Source organism: Manis javanica, chromosome 3 (assembly GCF_040802235.1).
Source record: "Manis javanica isolate MJ-LG chromosome 3, MJ_LKY, whole genome shotgun sequence".
Taxonomy (NCBI): Eukaryota; Metazoa; Chordata; class Mammalia; order Pholidota; family Manidae; genus Manis; species Manis javanica.
In genome coordinates, this window is record NC_133158.1 from 35667207 (window position 1) to 35682407 (window position 15201).

The 15201-nt window shown below is 53.4% G+C and overlaps 1 protein-coding gene across 12 annotated transcripts in view; it reads left to right on the forward strand.

The window, feature by feature from the left end:
- IQSEC1 (IQ motif and Sec7 domain ArfGEF 1) overlaps positions 1-15201 on the forward strand; it is a 376498-nt gene that overhangs the window by 279923 nt on the left and 81374 nt on the right. Inside the window, exon 1 of one of the 12 annotated variants that reach the window (XM_037023627.2) lies at positions 2972-3566. The exons of the other annotated variants lie outside the window; for them this stretch is intronic. The gene's annotated coding sequence lies outside the window, so the exon portion shown is untranslated. Of the gene's footprint in view, positions 1-2971; positions 3567-15201 lie in introns of those variants that run through there. 12 annotated transcript variants of the gene reach the window in all.

The window sequence follows — 15201 nt, forward strand, 5'->3', positions numbered from 1 at the left end:
ATGAGAATGGAGTATCTTTCCATCTACTTGTGTCAACTAATTTCTTTCATTGATGTCTTAGTTTTCAGAGCACAGGTCTTTCACATCCTTGCTTAAATTTATTTCTAGATAGTTTATTATTTTCGATGCAGTTATAAATGAAATTGATTTCTTAATTTCTCTTTTGGCTAGTTATTATGCATTATTTGCATATAGAAATGCAACAGATTTCTTTATATTGATTTTACATTCTGCAACTTTATGAATTCATTTTTAAAAAATTGTTTTGGTGGAGTCTTTAGGGTTTTCTACATATAGTATCATCTCATCTTTAAATAGTGACAATTTTACTTCTTCCTTAGCAATTTGGATGCCTTTTATTTCTTTTTCTTATCTGATTGCCATGGCTAGAATTTCCAGGACTATGTTGAATAAAAGTTGTGAGAGTGAGCATCCTTGTCTTGTTCCCGATCTTAAAGGGAAAACTTTCAGCTTTTTTTTTTCATACATTGAGTATGATGCTATCTGTGTTTGTCATATATAGCCTTTTTTATGTCATTTAACAGTTACTTAATTTTTTTAATACAAGTTAACAGTTACTTAACTTCTTAATGCATATAAAGAAAATTTAACTCTGCCTATGTCCAGAAAACCCTTGGTGACTTTTTAAAACTCAACTAATCCTTAGAAAAGTACAAAATGAAAAGCAAAAGTTCTCACATACTCATTCCGTACATGTCACCATCCTCCCAAAAGGTAGCCACGTATACGTTTGTTTTGGTAAGTGTGTAAACACTGGGGGGGGGAATTACGAAGTTCCAGTATGCATATATGTATAACCTTTTAAAATGTACCCAGAAGGGATCATAACATACACAGTCTTCTGTCCCTTGTACTTTTCACTAGAATGCATCTTGGATATCTTTCCAACCCAGGATAAAGTCCCAGCTTATCCTTCCCCTATTCAGAGTCTCCATCCCCTATCATTGGACACCAGTGGTGTTTCTCTTCTTGGTTTGCTTCAGTCTTACACAGAATACGATGTCAACTGTCCTTGTGTTTTTACATTAGCATGAGCGTGTTGTGTGGCTCTGCCAGATCATCCTTCAAGCAAGGTTGCATCATCTCGCACTCCACCTGACTGTTTTTGAGTGCACTGAATTCCTTCCACCTTCAAAGCAGAAGTATAATATCAAACTTACTTCTTTTTGCTAACTTGCTAATTTAAACAAATGACAGGCATGTTGTGTGTTGATTTGTATTCCTTTAATATGCATTTAATTACAAGTGAAATTGAATATCTTCACGTGAACTGCGTGTTCTTATACTTTGCTCTTTTTTCTAATTGGTTAGTCATCTTTCTCCTGTCGATTTGAAAGAGCTCTGTATGTATCAGGGAAATTAACTTTCATCTCATTTCCCTCAATTAACTTCTCGCATATGTGCTACAGATTTTTTTTAAAATTTACCACTTGCCTTTTTTTTTCTTAGTGGCATTTTTTATTCTGTTCAGAAGTTTTAACGTTTACAGAGTTAAATTTATCAATATTTTATTTTATAGCTTTGGGAATAAAAATATTTATACAGGGCATTTTACACAGTCTTTTCCTACAATGTCACAGTTAATCCTCACAGCAGCCTTTGAAGGGAGGCAACCATTCAAGGGGATTTTTATCATCAGTTGTACTTAACAGATGAACTCAAATGAGGCTCAGAAGGATGGTGGGAGTTGCCCAGACTGAAGAGATTCTAAAACCCTGGCTGTTCACTTCTTTCACCTGCCCTCCCACCAGTCAGGTACTGCTTTTCAGTCCCTCCTAGCACAAAGGATGTGGCTTGTCTAGCAGAGCATTTTAAATTATGGGAACTACAAGCATCTTTCCGTATGCTCTTTTTAAAACTATTCTTGAAATCATAACAATAATTCATCATTCTTAAAAAAAAAATCCTCTAGCACTACAGAAGAGTGTTACATGGGGTTTTTTGGGGGGGGCTCATGGCTTGTCTCTGAAGGCCATCCCCTAGAGTGGGGCCCCTGTCTGGTTTGCTGTGAGCACCAATAAGGTGCCACAAGGTGAGGAAGATCCACTAGAAGCTGGAACATTGATTTTTCGTCTCTGTCACCTGGAACACCCGGGTGCTTCATAAACACTGTGAGATAGGAGACTGCGGTGGTCAGGCCCTCCACTTAGACTCTGCAGCCTTGCAAGCCTGTGTTCAAATCCCAGCTGGGCCACTTAGCAGTTGTGTGAATGTGGGCGGTGACTTGTCTTCTGCGTGCTGCTGTGTCCTTGTCTGTAAAATTGGGATGATACCTCAAGAAAATGAAATAAACCTCATAAAGTGCTGAGCAAAATGTCCACCCCTCACCTCTGAGCTGTTTCTTCCTGGATCCACTGCCTACTCTTACCTGGCTTACTCTTACCGGCGGGGACCCCAGTCTCCTGACTCATTGCATCACTCCTTCTGCTTCCTTGAAGCTGGACCACTGCAGCCGCGGCCCTCTCGTCTCCTGTGTCGCCCTTTCTGGTCACCAGGGGGCGCTTCCTAAACACAGCCCAGATTGCTGACGCCCTCGCCCCAAACTGCCTGCGGGTTGGGGAGAAGCCCTGCTGCCTACGAAAGGAGTCCGCTTTTATCTTTGGTCTGCTGTTCAAGGCTCCCAGAACCTGCCTTCTCCCCGCTACACACCGGGAAAGCGCAGCCTATCTTTGCTTTTTCCTTAGGTACCCTGCTCCCGTACGCCCACCTCTCTCCTGCCCCTCCGGCTCAGCCTCTCCCATCTGCGCCTCTTCTTCCCCACGAACTAGGGCAGTCTGTGCCACCCCATTCTCTGTGACAGTTGTCAGGCCACTGAGACCCATCCTCAGCATTCAGTTGGCGCAGAGTCCATGATTGCTGGGATGTAAGGGGTGCTGCCGTCGGGCCCGGATCCGCCTCCCAAATCTGCAAGGAGCGCATGTCCAGAGGGGCCGCAGGGTGGATGGACTCCGGGCCAGTGGCTGCCCCTCTCTGGGCCTCAGTCTTCTCATCTGTAAACTGGGGGAACTGGGGAGAAGGGAGCTGGGCATTGCCTTCAGGGAGGACGATCCTCCGGGGGGAGGAGCCAGGGGACTTGGCCTAAGGCTGAGGTTGCTAGGTGTTTATTTAGGGGTCTCGCGAGTCAGAGAAACGCTGGGTACGCGGTGCCCCCTCCAACGCACCCGAACTGTGCTACCCCGCTCCCCGGGCCCGTCCGCTGCAGCGGCCCCACGGGCCGAGCGCCTGCAACTCGCCCGGGCTTGGGTGACGTCTTCGGCTAGAGCAGCCCCGTCCTCCCTGCCCCCCTGTCCCCCTTTCGAAGGGGAAACTGAGGCCGTGCGCGGAGAGGCTACAGCCAAGGTCACGGCGCGCGCCGGGTGGAGCCGGCAGGAGGGCCGGCGAGCGGAGAGGCCGCCCTGGCCGGCGGCGTTCTGCTCGGGCCCCTGGCTCCTGAGTCCCCGGCCCCCCCTCCTCGCGCCGGGCCGGCCCGACGCGCTGGGGCCGCGCCCGCTCCGTGCCCGCCGCGGGGACGGCGCGCGCTCGGCGGCTGCAGGCGGACCCGCGAGGTAGGAGGCGGGCCGGCGGGGGACGCGCGCGGCGGCGGCCGGTGCGGTGCGGGTCGGGGCCCGGGGCTGGTGTCGGGGGGGCCGCAGTCCGGGGATCCTCTGTGCTGGGAGGCCTGGGCAGCAGCTTCGCCCCCGGGGCGCGGCTAAGAGACGCGCGAGCAGCTCCTGCGAACCGATGTTGCGGGGCGGGATGGGGGTGCTGGAGGCGGGGGATCGCGGCGGCTTTGCGGAGCCAGGCCCGGGAGGAGGTTCCGAGGCCGCAGTGGCGGCGACGATACCGGCCGCGGGTTGTAGGGTTGGAGATCAGAGGCCCCCAGGCTCTCGGATGTGGGGCCAGGGCGGAGCAGGCGGCCCTGAGGGCCTGGGGGGCACCAACGCTGGTCTTTCTGAGCTGGGGCTCCGCGGTGTCGCTTTCAGGGACTCGGGCAGTGAGGACACAGGAAATTCAGCCTCTGGGGCTATGCGGTCGGCTTATCTGAAACCTCGAGAACGTTAAAGGTTGATCTTGGGGGAGGGGGGCTCAGGGTGCTCCATCTCCGCGCCTATGCAGTTGGCGAGGTAGGGAACCGTGAATCCAGGCCCTACGGGTCAGGGCGCGAAGCCACCCCCAACCCCATCTCCCTCCCTTCTCTCCTAGCTCCTTTCTGCTCCTGCCTGGGGCAGAGAAATCCCGCCGCCGCCGCATCCAGGGTCCGGAGCCTGCGAGCGGGAGGTTGAGGCATCTCAGGAATTCGCTGGGAGCCTGAAAGACATGCTGGGAGGGAGTGAGGAGCCTGGCCTGGGTCCAAATCCTGCGCTGCCCCTGCCCCACTGTGTGACCTTGGGCAGTCCCTCCTCCTGCCACAAAGTGGACAAGAAGCCGGTTCTTAGTCTTGGGGGACCCTGGGGTCAGACCTTCAGGGGGCAGGTGTCATTTAGGTGACAGAGCTTAAGGGCTGGAACAGCCACGGCACTCTCCTGACTCAGTCCCAAATGGAGCAGGAGGCGGCAGGGGTCCGGGACTGCCTGGGTGTCCAGACACGCTGCTCCACCTGCCAGCCGGAGGCAGGGCCGTAGTGGGCCAGAGGGCTCAGAGGGTGGGGAACCCTCGCCCTGCCCAGCACTGGCTGCCCTCCGGCAGTGACAGTGAGGGGGCAGGAGTGGTTGGCAGAGGTGAATCAGAGCTCCTTCCCCCGTCCCAGTCCTGGGGAAGCCTCACTCCCTGTTTCTCCACGCAGTTGCCACTTTAAATTTTCAAGCTCTCAACTGTCACAGCTGATCTGTTACTGAAGCAAACGGAGCAGAAAGCTGACAGTGGGTGTCCCCTCCCCCAGGCCTGTCCACGAGATGAGACTCACAGGGACAGTAGTCCCTCTGCCTGGTGAGCTCTGTGCATTTTGCTCTGGGCACACTCCGTTCCGTAATTGGTGGGGGTGGGAGGGCACTTGTACTAGGCTAGAAGCAGGAATCTGCTTGGGCACTTTGAGGAACCATTACTCCACTCTGTGGTCAGCTCCCACCAGACAGTGCCCATGCCAGCTCATGCAGCCCCCTCAGAGCAACTCAGAGCTGAGGGGACACAGGCATGGCCCTCTGGTCATCCTCCCCTGCCCCCAGCATTATGCCTGGCTCCTTCCTTGGGCTGGTGAGGTTGCCAGGCCTCTGACCCCACATGTGGCTGTTGGGTTTGAAAGGAGAGAATAGAAACAGCCCAGACCCTTCTGGAGGCAGAAAAAGACAAGCTACGAGGTGCTCAGGGCACCACAATGCCCACAGCCCAGCCACTGAGCATCAGTGCTGGAGGGAGCATCCTGGGGCCAATCGCCTGTTAGAAATGGGGAAATTAAGGCCAGGGAAAAGCAGGGACACATCCAAGGTCACGCAGCATCCCCCTGTCTGCAGCTGTCCCGCCATCCCTGGGAAGCTGCTGCCTCGGGAAGACTCGGAGGACTCATTTCCCCACAGAGGTCCCTGTAGTGGAAGGACCAGGAAGGGGACTGGCATCCTCTCTGGGGGAGACTCTGGCTCCTGCACAGTTTGCAAACATTAAGTAATCTTGGGTCTCATGACCAGAGCTGCCACCCTTTCTCAAGGCTGCTTAAAGGACCCGTGGCTGCCTGTCCTTCCAGCCACTGTTCTGACCAGCCTGCCCTGCTCTGCCCACCCCATGCCCGCTGGCCCCACAGCAACCTCCGTGGTGTTAGTCATGCCCCTTCCCCACTGTGCAGAGGGAAATGCCAAGGCCCAGCCTTGTGCCCTCAGCTTCCCTGTGTTCTAACTACTGGGGTAGGGGGTCAGCTGAGCACTGAAGTACCCCCAGCCTAGAAGAACATGGGTGTCCTTGCTCTTGTACACTCCCCGTCACTGGGTGCCACTGGAGCTGGACGCTACCTGGTCACGGAGGCTGTGAACCTGGATCTGTGAATCCGGGGGGCTGAACAGATACCTCCTCACTCCCTGCTGGTTCTTCATAATTAGGAGATAGGGGTCAGTGTTGTTCTCACCTATCAGGAGGTGTTTGCTGCAAGAAAGAGGCTGGGTGAAGACCCATCCAGTTGGTGGGGTCCGTCATCCACCATTACTCAGACGTGGTGTTCATGGCTACCATGAAATGTGACTCAAACCTGCTCTGGGGAGCAGCATCTCGTGCCCGCTAGACCCTGCCTTGCCCTGACTGAGCTCCTGCAGGAATACACCCTGCACCCTGCCTCTAGGAGCCTCTGTTCATCCTTCATCAGGCTCGCCTCTTTGGCTCTGTCTGCCCCAGGTCCCCAAGTCTTCCCCTCAGAATGACAGAACAGGGGAGCAGTGTGCAGCGGTGAGGGGAGGACTGAGTTGACACCCCTGGTGAGACACCAGTCTTTAAGACCCGCCCTCTCCAGCCCCCAGGTTTTCAGTAGGACTGCCATAGCACATGACAGCTTGGAAGGGCAAGGTGCAGGCAGCCAGGTTCTCCCTGACTCTTTGGAGAACTGTGTATATGTGGCCTTCTGGTCCAGCACGATTTCAGTTCACACCCAGCAGGCATTGTTGAAGCCTCCTCCTTGCCAGACCCATAATATATGGCCCTCACATATATTATCCCATTTCATCTGCAAATCCACAAGCCCATCCATTAGTGTGTATGAAAGCTCTAGAAGCATAATAATAAAACAGTGATATCCACCCCACAGGCCAGGGGGAATGATTTAGAATGCTGCACCCTCCCACCCACCACCAGGGATAGTCCTTTCAGCCTGCAGCTTGCTGCCCAGACCCCCTTAGGGAGGCAGTCCTCCGGGGACTCCACTGCACCAGGTCCACGCTGACCCACATAAATCCACAAGTAACCACATACAGGAACTCAGCCCTCACACTCCGCCTCTTCAGAAGGCAATGCTAGCCCGTGCCCTGTCCCTTCCTGTTGTAATGACACAGTCTTTGCAAGAGTGAGCTTCCCGAGGGCAGAACGGTGCACTGTCCAGTCCCTAGCACCAGGGGCTAATGTAAATCTGTGTTGTACCCAACTGAGCTGAGACAAGAAACAAGCCACCTTTGAAGGCAGTGAGTCCTCCTCACTGGAGGTGTGCAAACTGAGGTGGTACAGAGGATTTGTGTGTCTCTGTTTAGATGCCCTGGAGAGTATTTTTAGTTCCAAGACTCCAGAGCCAATGAGTTTTTTTTTTAATTACCTGAGGACTCAATGAAAGCTATCAAGCTGGTAATATAGGTTCATAAAATTGCTAAATGACAGGGTGTTTTAATAAAGCCTATTGCCTGGAGGTATTATGGGAATACTTCATTATTCAACTTTTCCAGATGTGGAATTCAGACCAGGTTTTGGACTTAGCCAAGGAGCCTGAGGATTTGGTTTGAAGCAGGAAGGAAATTGAGTGTCTGATGGCAAATCCATGAGCAGCCGCTGGGGTCACTGTTGGCCACACTAATTTGGGAGCTTGGAGGTCAGAGAGGGGGCTCCTTGTTACTTTGAACAAGTTGCTTCTCCTCCCTCAGGTGAAGGAGCTTAGAAGAGACCAGAAAACACTTCGTAGTTTTAACTGGCTCCCAAATGGGTTGGGGGTCAGTGGGTGTGGACAAGAGTGGCTGAAGCGTGCCATGCAGATCCTATAGGCTCAGGTGTGTGGACCCGCTGAGAGCCAGCCTGCTTTGGGACTGGGTTCAAATCCCAGCTCTCTACTTCCTAGATTTGTGACCTTGGGCAAGTCACTAAACCTAATCCTCAGTTTCCTCTTCTTTAAAATGGGCTCCATGCGAGTAAGCAAAGGAAAGAATTTCCCCACTCTGCCCTGGTTGGTGTTAAAGGTGTTTACAAAGGAAGAGGAGAGACCCCTGGTTTGGGCTCCGTGAGACCTAGGTCCCAGCCCTCGCCCTGCTAGCTTCCAACTTGCTGTGCAACCTTGGACAAGTTCCTTGCGGTCTCTAATTCTCAGTTGTTGTCTGCGCATTGAGAGAGCAGGACGAACCCTTCCAGTTTGGATGTCCTATGCAGCTGGGGTGCTGTCAGGTTGAAGCTACACTGGCAGGTGGCTCTGCCATCACAGCTTGAGGTCCCTGCCTGTCCCCCACCCATGCCTCACATGCCTTTCTATTTTAAACATGATGTGTAAAGATGAAAAGAGACACATACAACAGCTCAAAGAATGTCTGTGATGGCCACCGCCACCCAGGGAAGAGCCCACTCCCCGCACGCACGCTCTTTGCCCTCAAGTCTCTCCGTCCTGACTTTTGTGATGATAATGTTCTTGTTCTCACTGCTTTACCTAACATCCAAACAACTCTTTACAATACAATTTTGTTTTTCTTAGTGTTGAGCTGCCTTCAAATAGGCTGGAGATACTTGCATCTGGCTTCTGTTCTAAGTTGTGGCTCTGCGACCCGTCCCGCCAGGAGCAGCTGTACTTTGTCCTTGTCACCACTGTGTAGTGCCCCAGTGCGTCACTAGGCCCCAGCCTCTTTATGCAGTCTCCTGGGAAGGGCATGTGGGCTGTTGATAGTTGGGGGCTGTTGTTCTTGAATCCACTCATGTTCCATCCCAGTGCGCGTGGCAGGAGCTGCTCCAGGTGCCTGCACCTCTGGGTGGTGCCTCCTATTGTCAGGCTTGGGCGTCTTTGCTCAGCTGGGGGGGTGGGGGGTGGCGTGTAATGATTTCTTAATGTGGTTTTAATTTGCATTTCCCTGGTTACTGATGAGATTGGGCGGGGTTTTTTTTGTTTGTCTGTTGGCCGTTCAGATCTCCTCTTCGGTGAAGTTCCTGTTCACGTCTTTTGCCCATCTTGGGCTGTCTTTTTATTCTCTTGTTGGTTCGGAGAATTCTGCAGGCATTCCAGATTCCTAACCCTTCCTCAGTTGTGTGAATATCTTGGCTTTGTCCCTTTTTCTGGGGTCTGGGCATGAACATGTTAATTTCAGAGCTCTTCATTGCAGTAGTCAAATCTTTCACTTTTTTTTATTAATGTTTTGAGAAGTCCTATCCTACCCTGTGGTCATGAAGATTTTCCCATCTTCATCTTTTATGTTAGATCTTCAATTTACCCAGAATTGATATTCATACATAGTATGAGATAAGGTGTCTCTCACACACACACCATCCCCCAGGCAGCCCAGCCCTGTTTGGTGACAAACATGTCCTTTTCCCAGTCTGCTCCCCTCCCTCTTCCCAACCCCCACAATACATCATACCTTTTCTGGGTGGTTAGGCAGCTGCCCAGGACTGCAGGTTCTGGCCTGGAAGGCCCAGCAGGAGTGTGGTGACCAGGGACAGCCCCTGAGGGCAGGGAAGACAGCCCTCCCCCACTGGACCAGCTGCTGCTCCGGCCAAACAGGTCTGTGGGGCTGCGCCCTGTCACGTGTCTGGCTGGCGCTGACTCGGCCTCTGGTGGATTAAGCTGGGGCTCAGGGCTTATGACCTGCAGTGGTCACTGCACAGGCCCAGTGAGGGCTGAGGGAGTTTATCTACACTGGTCACAGAGAAGGCCCCCAGAGGCCAGCAAGGCTGCTCCTATTTGTGGCAGGACGCCCTCCACACCTGACTGGGCTCTGGACCAAGGTAAGGGAGGGCCAGGATGGTCCCTGGCAGTGTCTTCCCTGTCCAGCTCTGGGTATCTCTGAAAAATAAAATGTCCCCTCTCAAGTTCTTTCCATCTGTGTCTGCTCGGGCAGCCGAGAGCCAGGAGGTGGGAGACCACTGCCTGCAGCGAGGCTCTACTGGGTCTCAGGCCCCTGTGCAGGCTCACTTGAGCTCAAATACATGCACAGGCACCCTGCCTGCCTGTCCCCCAAGGGTCTCTATGTCTTCTTCAGGGCCCAGGGCCTGCCCTCTAGGCAGGAGGCTCACTGCCAGCTTCCAATCTGCCCTGATCCTGGTGTCTTCCCCCAGACAGTGGCCAGTACCTGGCCTGGCAGGAGGCAACCAGCTGCGAACCTGGCCTTCCTGCTCTGGGAGTCATCAGAGCAGGGAAGTGGGGAGGGAGTGGGTGTGCACTGAGCGCCTTCTGTGTGCCAGGCACCTCCCCTTGGGTAATGTTTACTCCTACCTGCAAGGTAGGGAAGGGTCACCCATTTAATCAATGAGGAGACTGAGGCTCGGGGTAGGCTGTGGTTCCAGCTGGGTCCTGGGCTGGGAGGATGGCCCCCCAGCATCTCAGCGGCCTGCCTACATGACCCCAGAATTTGCAGGCTCTGCTCCTGCCCGTGGACTCCCCTTGGTTGCCCGAGGAGGCACATTCCCCCTGAAGCAGGGCTTCTGCTCCCTGGGGCTCTCTGAGAACTCTGGGCCTCTGCAGGGGGACATGGGGCCGCAGCAAGAACCGGCACCCCGGGTCTACTCAGCCTGGGCTGGCAGCCAGGACCTGGCTCTGTCTCCTGGTTTGTGCAGGAGGGTGGTGATAATAGGGCCCACTTCTGCAGGTGGCTCTGATGCCGAAATGCCACGGGGCACTAAAGGGCTTCAGAACACCCCCGGTTGCCAGCAAGCGCTCAGGAAATCTTACCTTTTGTTTTTATAGGGAAGGTCAATGCCTGAGCTCCCTACGTCCTCTGAATTTCTGATCTCTTGATCTCCTGTCCATTTCCTTCCTCCCTGTCTTCCTATGTTTGTTTCTATGAGTTTAATATTTGCATAGGAAATACAGGCACATGGTGAAAATGTTCAAGGTTATAAGAGCGTACAATGAAAACTGCATAAGCTCCTCTACCCACCCCCCCACACAGAGAAAACATGAAAAGCATTTTTAGGGTATCTAGTCAGAAATACTCAGGAGAGTATATACAATATATATATTATATATTAATTTTTAAAGAAAACACCCGGCAGCTTGCTCTGTCCCTGTCCTGTGACTTCCCTCTGGGCCTTTAAATCCTCCCACTCGTCCCAGAGAGCCCAGCTACCACTTTCCTCCAGAAGGCACACATATTTGTGGACACTGGCACCAGATTTTCCTCATCAGCAGGACTAGAGGGAGGCTGCAGCCTGGCGCAGGGCAAACAGGAGGATCGTTGAGCAGCAAAGAACAGTCCCTCTGTGCCCCTTGAAGGCCCAAGTCGGACACCAGCTCACCCTCCGCCCTGCTCCTGTAGCTCTGGGTCTGAAGTGAGGGAGGAGCCTGGGGACCTGGCTCAGGCCCAGCCGGCTGCCAGCTGGTCATTGGGTAACCTTGAGCCGGCCAGAGCCTCCTCTGGGTTCCTGACTCAGTGCAGAAGCCCAGAGCACGCGGCAGCCTCCATGAGAGGGCTGAAGGTCTGTCTCCTTGAAGACTCAAGCAGGCCACATGTCGCCCATCCCACCTGGTCTAAAGCCCATGATGTGGCCTGGGGTTGTCACTGCCTTCCTGTTAAGCTTTGATCGCGCTCCGTGGGACAGCTGAAGTCAATGCTAAGTCCCTCTGACATTTTCTCTGTAGGCCTTATGACTCCTTGTCCTGTCTGTTTCTTATCTCTGCCATGTAAATCTCCCAGAGGGCTGCAGGGCAGGGCTTATCTCTCCAGGGTCTGAAAAGGAAGGCAAACAGATGGCTACATATAGCTACGTACCCTGCATGCATGACTACAGGCCTCACCAGAAGGGCTTCCTGTCCCCTTGAAGGAAGAGCAGGATCCACTGTTGCTCTCAGGGGAGTGGCAGGGACCAAGGGTCACAGTCACCCAGTGGGGCAGAGCTTCTGGCGCTTCCTTCCAGTGTAGTAGAGGTGTTGGGGTTGTGCACTGCACAAGAGCAAAGAAAGAACTCAGTCTTGCCAAGCCGCAGACCTGGGAGGCTATCTGCCAGGAGAGGGCGCCCTTCACAAATTCACAGACAGGCAGGGGCCCTGCATGCTGGTGGTGGAACCAGCCTTGAGCATGCTCACTGGTAAAGGAGAAGTACCCTGGTATGAGTTCTCCTCTCCACTTAGGTGGTCTTCCTGTGCTCAGTTTTCTTGAATTGCACTCCAGGACTCTGTGGATAACCCCAGGGGATGGGGAACTCCAAATGCCCTCCTTTGTGCAAAAACCTTGAGGAGACCTGGGTCTGGTGAATCCTCAGAGGGAACTGAGCCACATGCCTGGCCTTAGGGCCACAGAATGGCTCCGCTCAAAGCAGATGTGGATCCACATCTCAGCTCTACACAGCCAGGTGCCCTTTGTCTACTCCTGGTCAGGACACTTCTGCACCGACCCTCCACTTTACCATCTGTTCATAGTCCCCCAGAACTCAAGTATGGAGGACCCTTCTCTGGCCTCTTTAGAAGTGAACACTTTATTTATGAAGGTGTGTGGATTTTGGGGCAGGGACTCACCTGGACTAGACATAATTCATTTGATTCACAAATATTTCTCACCTTCCTAGTTAGTATGTTCTACGCTGGAAATAAATGGTGAGTCCAGCAGATATGGTCCTTCTCGTCAAGGTCACAGAGCTGCCAGTGCTCCCTGTGGGCAGAGGCAGGGAGAAACTGCTCAGTAGGGCCTGCGAGGAGATCAGGCAATGCTTCCTTGAAGGAAGTGAAGCAGGAAGTTGAATCAGGGTTAAGTAGGTGAAAAGCGAGAGACGTGTGTACTAGGCAGAGGGAACAGCTCATGCAAAGGCCCAAGGGCAGGAGCCAGCTTGCTGGATATGAGGCTGGGGTAGAATGAGGAGGGCAGAGACAGGCAGAGGCCAAATCCACGGGGGCCTGTGGGTGTGGCAAGGAATTTGTTAAGGTATTTCTTAAGCAATGAGGAGCCCGAGTGTCTAGCAGGACAGTGATTTCTTGTTAGACTGCAAAGTCAGTGACATTGGGTTTAAGTCCTGGCTCTGCTTCCCAACCCAGTTGCCCTCCCTCTGTATGACAAAGAGGGGTCAGAGACGAGGGTGTCTTAGGTTGTGCAGGCAGAACAGAAGAAGCAGCTTGAATAAGGAGGCTGGGGGAGGCGGGTGTCCAGGGGCTGGCTCAGTTGTCCCCCTTGGGGCAGGTGCCCAGGGCAGGTTACCACCCTGTCCTGTCAGCTGCTTTGGGACTGGAAAGGCCAGGCTGCAGTTCTCCAGCAGGGCGCCAGGTGGCGCCAGCCCCCCAGCACCAGCCCAGTGAGAGTTCGGGGTGGAGACCAGCCTGGTCAGGCCAAAACGGGGCAGGCTTCCCCTGCTCCTCACTCAACCCCTGAGCCAACGCCCAGACTGCTGGTCAGTGGCTCCAGCCTGCAGCTGCCACTACCCCGTCTTTCATCTCCTCTGAGGAGGGCTCCATCCTGTCTATTTAAGCTGATCTAAATTTGCCACCAAGCTTGCCCTGGGGACAGCTGGGTGAAACCATCCTTTGCAGAGGAGTACTAGGGTCCACATCTCTGCTCTGCAGCGTTGGCCAGTGAAATGCAGACACTGACGTCCGTGCGTGCTGGGTGGGCGGGGTGTCAGCAAGCTACGTATGTAAAGCACACTGTAGTACCCAGTGAATGTGAGCACAACCAGGGCCGGGAACCCAGCGGCTGTCAGAACCTGGAGTCCCTTCCCTTGCTCCAGCAGGACCCCCACACCTGGCACGGGAGGAGCAATATGTGTTGAATGAGAAGCACCCTTTCCAACCAGAGGCTGCACCCCAGACTGGGAATGCTCCTGGTTTGGGCTACCCGTTGGTATCAAATCCAAGCTCCCCACGTTCTGGTGGGCAGTCTTGTACCTGAAGCAAGTGAGCCTCCATCCCTTCCATAAAGATGTGGACTCTGCCCTGGGGTTGGGAGGGTTGTAGACACCCTATGTGGGCCCCATGGGGTCCTGGAAAATAAATGGCGGCTGCAGCCATTGCTGGTGCAGTTGGCCATCCCTGCCACTGAACGCCAGGTAGCCTCTAAGGGAATCCGGGCAGAAGCTAGAGCCTCGTTTGCTGGCAGCCTACAGCAAGAAAGCAAGACAGGATTTACTGGAAAGTAGCCCTGGGGAAAATGGGTCGCAAGCCTGGTACAGGGCCCTTCCTGAGGGCAGGAGGCAGGATCCATGGATAATGCCTCCAGGGAAGGAGTGCCTGCTTGTCCCTCCTTGGGGGCCTGAGCCCCGGAGGGGTCCTGCAGGTGTTCCTGCCATGAGGTGAGGCCCACTGTGGGTGGAAACGGGGAGCATCCTAGAAGGGAACACGGCCTGGAGAAAAACCATCAGGGCCCGGACTCCTGGCTTCCCATCCCCTTGCACGGTGGTGTATTAAGTGTGGATTACGCTTAACTGGGGTAATAATTACTGTAGACATAGCTGACGTGTTGAACAAACTCTTGTATGCTTGTAATTACAAATTGCGTTTCCAACACTCCAGGGCTTTCCAAACCTTGATATCTTTGCTATTAACACATAAATTACAGTCATTTATGTAAATGGCAAGAGAGACCAAAACTGTGTGTGAGTTGTGTTGTGTAAAGAATGTGCATAGTGGGTCCACTCCAGTAGCCTGGGGTGGCCCAGGCTGGGCTGTTCTTCTGATTTCATGGGTTCAGGTTCTCTTACCAACCCAAGGTCCACTGGGCTCAGAGGCACTCAGCCTTTTCCCAAGTAGGCCCACAGATTGGAATCCCAGCGGTGCCCCGACGAGCTGAGGGGCCTCAAGGTGGGCCAGTTAATCTCTGTCTTGGTTTCCTTATGGACTAACAATGGGACTTGAGTGATTCCACAAGATAGTGTGTGTCAAGCTGCAGACACCAGCCTCGAGTGGGGGCCTGTCTTTCACTCTTTGCAATGCAAGGGGCATACAGTGGGGCCGCAGCCAAGTCTTGTTCCCAAGAGGAAAGGAAGGGGGCCTTGATCCTCCACCCCATCCCCCTGGGGTCCTTCTGATACCAGGTAGCCCTCCCCAGCCTTAAGTGGTGGTGAAGTCATTATATGCTTGAAAGTGTTATTTCCTGCTGCAAAAAGTATATTCTCAGATCCCTACTACCCACTGAGCAGGGTGTCTGGATGTGTGAAGCCCTGGCTGTGCATGGGTATGAAACGATTCCAGGTGAGCCACAGCTTGAGCATGCACGACATGGAACACATCACACGAAAACCAGGAGAAGGTTACTCCCCTCCTGATGCTCTTTCAGCCCTTTGATCACGTCCAGACCAAAGCACCGGTGGGTGCTAGCATGTCTTCAACACCTTTATCACTCAAAAAGGCTTAATTGTATTTCAGTATTTTATAGGAAGTTTTATAGTCACATGGTTTGACAGTCAATGATATGAAGG